This window comes from Carlito syrichta, unplaced genomic scaffold (genome assembly GCF_000164805.1).
Source record: "Carlito syrichta isolate Samal-C Ts95f unplaced genomic scaffold, Tarsius_syrichta-2.0.1 Scaffold105233, whole genome shotgun sequence".
Classification (NCBI taxonomy): Eukaryota; Metazoa; Chordata; class Mammalia; order Primates; family Tarsiidae; genus Carlito; species Carlito syrichta.
Window position 1 is genome coordinate 31,827 of NW_007049329.1, and position 5,903 is coordinate 37,729.

The 5,903-nt window shown below is 46.2% G+C and overlaps 1 protein-coding gene across 3 annotated transcripts in view; it reads left to right on the forward strand.

Annotated features, from left to right (window-relative positions):
* The first annotated feature begins 525 nt into the window (after positions 1–525).
* EYA3 (EYA transcriptional coactivator and phosphatase 3) overlaps positions 526–5,903 on the forward strand; it is a 114,546-nt gene continuing 109,168 nt past the window's right edge. Inside the window, exon 1 of one of the 3 annotated variants that reach the window (XM_008066497.1) lies at positions 526–639. The gene's annotated coding sequence lies outside the window, so the exon portion shown is untranslated. The remainder of the gene's footprint in view (positions 640–5,903) is intronic. The other 2 variants (XM_008066500.1, XM_008066493.2) reach the window with 2 other exon arrangements.

The following is a 5,903-nucleotide window of genomic DNA, read 5'->3' on the forward strand; positions in this document are numbered from 1 at the left end:
GCGGGTCTCGAACCCGCGGTCTCAGGCAATCCACTCACCTCAGCCTCCCAAAGGCGCGGGATTACAGGCTGAGCCACCGAGCCCGGCTCCACGCCTGGCTTTTTAAAAAACTTATTGTAGAGATGAGGTCTCATCAAGTTGCCCGGCTGGTCTCGAACCCGTGGGCTCGGGCAATCCTCTCACCTTGCCCTCCCAAAGTGCTGAGATTACAGGCTTGAGCCACAGCGCCAGCTCTGACTACACGCATTTTAAAGGAACTCCTTGAAAAGTGAGAGTAACAGTAAGCAGTAGTACTCTTTGTCAGGGTTGATTGGGGCTAAATTGGGCAGCTGGTACCCGCTCACCCGTTCCTCGCAAGACTCCGAGGTTCCGAGCGGGGAGGAACCAGGGGCGGGGCTTGCGGGTCGGCGAAGTGGGCGGGGTCTAGAGGGTTCCCCGCCTCTTGAGGCGCGACACATGCGCCCTGAGGCTTCCAGAGGAACGAGGTGTGGATTGTGAGGTGACCCTGGCCGCTTACTTCCGGTTCCTAGGGATGCGCATCCGGGTCAGCCTAACGCCGCGGTTTCCTCCACTCACTTGGATCTCCTGTGGTTCTGGACCGGTCCCCATGTCCCGCTGCGGGGCTTCTGCAGCCTTTGGGTGAGTCTCCGCTGCCGACAGAGTCTGAGCTCAGCGGGTCGACTACAGCCTGGAGGGGGCCGGGTCGAGAGTTCTGCCTCGGTCCTTGAGGGTGGGGGTCTCCTCGCCGGTCCCTTGTGCTCTCACCTCAGCCCTTTCCTTCACGCTGGCTTCGCCCCTCTCCCCTCAGCTTCGCCTTCTCGCCTCCGCGCATCTCCCGCCTCGCTGTTTTTTCTCAGCCTCGTATCTGGCCGTTGCTTCTTGCCTTTCTCCTCAAGGCTTCCTGCAGCCGTTGCCCCTCGGTTTTCTCCTCTGTTATTTTGGCACCACTTGGCCCCGTCCGCGGGTCCGGGATCTCAGCGTTCTTTTCCCAGCGGGACAGCCCACTTTCTTGTTGCGCTCACTCTTCTCTGCGAAACAGCCTCTTTCTGGGGTCTTAGGTCATTGTCCCCAACTTTCCCTCCCCGTTGTCCCTTCCTCCTGGGACCGATAGGTGACATTAGTGCTTCCCCGGGGTTCTCCTGCCTGTTCTCAGCTAGTGGGGGGCTTTGTTCAGGCCCGGATTTGGGAAGACTTCCCCACCCTGAGGGAAGTTTTGCCTTGGGGCGCTGCGTGAGACCGAACTCCGGGAGCTTCCGTAGTTGGGGGACAACAAAGGCGTTCCCAGTTCCTCGCTGGAGCTCAGTTTTGGGGCTCTTCAAGAGCAGCTAACAGGTGGCAGGCACGCTGTGGTTGGGCTTGTGTGATCTTGTTAATTGACAGGTCATGAGGACGTTCTGGCAGTTTTGTGTTCCCCTGAGAATGGATGTGCACAGCTGAGGCCAAAATACGAACGTTCTGGGACGGTCAGCTCTGTTTTCTGCATGGGTTTTACCTATAGGACAGTTGATTGCTGTGACAGAGGACCGAGGTTTTTTGTTTTCTAGCCGCAGATTTATACATCTATTGCCAAAAATGTGTTGTTGCTGAACGTTTTCTGCTCGAGTTTTCTATAGTAATTTCAAAGTAGGGCGTAAGGAGAAATGTTGGATTCATTGAGTTATTTAGTTACATTGAGTATGCAAATGTGTATCCTATCCTTACCTCTTGCACCTTGTTTTTAAATTTTTACTTTAAGTCTTCTGTTTGTCTTCCTGCTTCTTCATAAGCCATACATTACAGTACTTTACTTCTTAGAATATTCTTCTGACTTTTTTCTTTACCATTTCCACTTTAGTCTTGAAACCATTTTTTTTCATTTCGTGACTTAGAGCATCTTTTAAAAATTTCTGTGGAGGTTCTTTTGTTTTTTTGGTTTTTTTGAGTTGGAGTCTCACTCTGTCGCCCAGACTGGAGTGCAGAGGCACGCTCCCGGCCACCGCAGCCTCGACCTGCTGGGCTCTGGAGATCCTTCAGCCTCAGCCTTCCAAGTAGCTGGAACTACAGGTGTGCGCTACCACACCCGGCGAATTTTTTGATTTAGTAGAGATGAGGTCTCGCCAAGTTGCCCAGGCAGGTCTTGAACCCGCGGGCTCAAGCAATCCACTCACCTCCGCCTCCCAAAGCGTGGGATTACAGGCTGAGCCACCAAGCCCGGCCATCTGTGGAGGTTTTAAGTCATCTATAACATGAAGGAATTAGGTCAATTTTTAATATTTTTATTTTCTTTGAGTCAAAGTCTCACATTGACACCCAGACTGGAGTGCGGTGGCACCATCACGGCCACTACAGCCTCGACCAACTGGGATCAGGTGGTGATCCTTCTGCATCAGCCTTCCAAATAGCTACAGGCGCCCGCCACCACGCCTGGCTAATTTTTTAATTTATTGTAGAGATGAGATCTCGTAGTGTTACCCAGGCTGGTCTCAAACTTCTGGCCTCAGGCAACCTTCTTGCATTGACCTCCCAAAGTGCTAGGATTACAGGTGTGAGCCACCGTGCCCCGCCTTGAAGTATATTTTGAGATACAGGAGTGGATAATCTTTAATTTTGTTTTTTTGATTTTTATGGCATATGTCTAGCATTTGATTACAGAGGTTTTTTTGTGTAATCAGTTTTTGTAATCATATAAATTGTGCTCTAAAGTTTAGTACTTCAATGTGAGTGGAATAAATACAGCTTTAAACATCTGCTTTTCTTTGTTTTTTTTTTTGAGTTGGAGCCTCACTCTGTCACCCAGACTGGAGTGCAGTGGCTGCTCCTGGCCACCGCAGCCTCAACCTGCTGGGCTCCGGCGATCCTTCCGCCTCAGCCTTCCAAGTAGCCTGAATTACAGGCATGCGCTACCACGACCGGCTGATTTTTTGATTTATTGTAGAGATGAGGTCTCAAACCCGTGGGTTCAGGCAGTCCACTCACCTAAGCCTCCCAAAGGTGCAGGATTACAGGCTGAGCCACCGAGCCCGGCTAATATCTGTTTTTCTTTTGGCTTATTAGTTATACAAAAACTCTGTCATTATATGATACATATACATATAAAAGTATTTAGACCTTGGCTTATGCTAAAATTGGGCTGTTCCCTTCAGCTATTTTTAGCAAAAAAGTTTGGAGCTTAGCCATGTTAGTCCTAGAAACCACAGAAAAGGACCCTTTTGATTGACTTTCAGGACTTGCCAAACTGCTGAAGGAAGCCCCTTTGAAAGTTTCTTATCTGTATCTCCTCCCCAGCACCTACACTGGAAACTCTGACTTCTGTTCAACTTGGCCTTACCGTCTTCCATCCTTAAAAACTAACCCCAAGGCCGGATGCAGTGGCACACACCTGTAATCCCAGCACTTTGGAAGACCAAGGCGGGAGGATTACTCGAATCCAGAAGTTTGATACCAGCGTGGGCAATATAGTGAGACCATGTCTTTGCAAAAAAAAAAAAAAAAAGATAGCCCGTCGTAGTGGTGTGTGCCTGTAGTCCTAGCTACTCGGGGGACTGAGGCGGTAGGATTGCCTGAGCCTAGGAGGTGAAAGCTGCAGGGAACTGTAATGGTTTCACTGCACTTCAGCCTGGACTCAAAAAATAAAAACCTAACCCCAATGACCCCAATGAGTGTGGCTTACTCCAGCTGCTTCCTTACCTCCAGGTTTGTGAACTTTTTTTTAAAGCCAGGGAACTCCAGCTTAATTAATGCAGATTAACGAAGAAACTTAACCTCCAAAATGGTGAGAGCTCACTCTGTTTTCAGAGTAATAGAAAAGCATAAAATCTAGTTTTAGAAATTATTGTTCATTGTCACTGGTAAGAAGTGACACTTTTACACATAAGGAAATTAGGGCTTAACAAATTAATGATGTTTTTCCTAGGTCATTTTTTAAAATAAAGAAGTACTACAAATGCATTCAGAGCAGTGGATTTTGTTTCACCAAAGCTGTAGGCTGAGGCCAGGCACTGTAATCCCAGCACTTTGGGAGGTGAAGGTGAGAGGATTGTCTGAGCCTAGGGTTCGAGACCAGACTATGCAACTTGGCAAGACCTCGTCTCTACAATAAATAAAAAAATTAGCTGGGTGTGGTGGCACACACCTGTAGTTCCAGCTACTTGGGAGGCTGAGGTGGAAGGATTGCCTGAGTCCAGCCTAGGTGACAGAGTGAGACTTCAATTAAAAAAAAAATTGTAGACTAGAAAGTACAATATAGTATCAGGTACATTTATTCATAGGAATGAGACTATTAGAATAAACTATCTGTGACACAGATTTTAAAGTCTGGGGCTAAAATCATTTTGCCTTCAAAGAGGGACAAGAGAAATAAACTTTTGTGCAGAAGTAGAAGTTGAAAACTTTTAGTTAGGAGTCTCTCTCTTTTTTCTTCTAAAACGACTTTGGCCTATTCTAATATAAATTCTGCATAGAAACCCTTAAATGAAACGAGCATCCTATGTTCTCATTGGAGCAGGTGTGTTGATACTGCTGGTCTTCATACAGAACACTGATCAACTTTCTGATTATTGATTACTGAAAAGCCTGCCCCTCTACTTTAGCTGCCAAAAAAAAAAAATCACCAGAAACATCTTAGTGCATGTTTGTTTTTCAATAAAAATTTCTACTTTACTTTGGCAGTCTTAGTTTATAATCCTGAGGACTCAGCTTAAAATGTTTTTCTGTTGGCCAAGCGGGATGACTCAAGCCTGTAATCCCAATACTTTGGGAGGCTGAGGTGAGAGGATACATCATAGGGTTCAAGAACAAAAATTAAAATATGTTGTAAGACAAAGTAAAGTAGCAAGTAAAATGACATATATAACAGCCAAAAAGGATCAAATTAAGCCAGAACAAGAAACCTGGTAGGCAAAAAACGAATATGCAGGGAAAAAAATTTTGAGTCAGTCTTAGTCTGTCACCCAGGTTAGAGTGCAGTGGCTTGCTCACGGCCACCCCAGCCTCAACCTGCCGGGCTCAGGCGATCCTTCCGCCTCAGCCTTCCAAGTAGCTGGAACCACAGGCATGCGCCACCACACCCGGCTAATTTTTTTGATTTATTGTAGAGATGAGGTCTCATCATGTTGCTCAGGCTGGTCTCAAAACTCTGGACTCAGGCAATCCTCTAGCCTTGGCCTCCCAAAGTGCTGGGATTACAGGCATGAGCCAGTATGCCTGGCCAGTTTTAAAAATTTAAGAAACAAAATATACCTCCAGCAAGTCCTTAACCATTTGCATCTTGCACCATTATGGTTTCTGTGGTGTGCTTAAGCCACTTCATAACTTAATTCTTTTTGTTGTTTTGATTACAGATGAAAGGTTCATAGAACTTCTTTTTAGGTAGTTGTTTGTCTAAAACCTTTTTGTGTTTTGCATATATCAACATGATATTTTAATTTATGTATGATTTAAATGCAAGAAAAATAGTTCAAGATAGAAATATACATTTTAAACTGTTAGAAATAGTTCATTCTTCCCATATATTCATCTAATTGATTTATACCAAAGGGTTGAATTGTTATATTCATAGTAGTGTGGAAAATAGGTGGACTTTCTGTCTTCTGATTAACTTAAAAATGCAAGTGCTTGTTCTTGTACAGAATATATGGCTTAAACTCTAAACTAGCCAATTAATAGATGTATTCTTTTTTTTTTTTTTTTTTGAGTTGTAGTCTCACTCTGTCACCCAGACTGGAGTGCAGTGGCCACTCCCGGCCGCCGCATCCTCGACCTGCTGGGCTCCGGTGATCCTTCCACCTCGGCCTTCCAAAGAGCTGGAACTACAGGCACGTGCTACCAAACCCGGCTAATATTTTCGATTTCTTGTAGAGATGAGGTCTCGCCAAGTTGCCCAGGCAGGTCTCGAACCCGCGGGCTCAGGCAATCCACTCACCTCA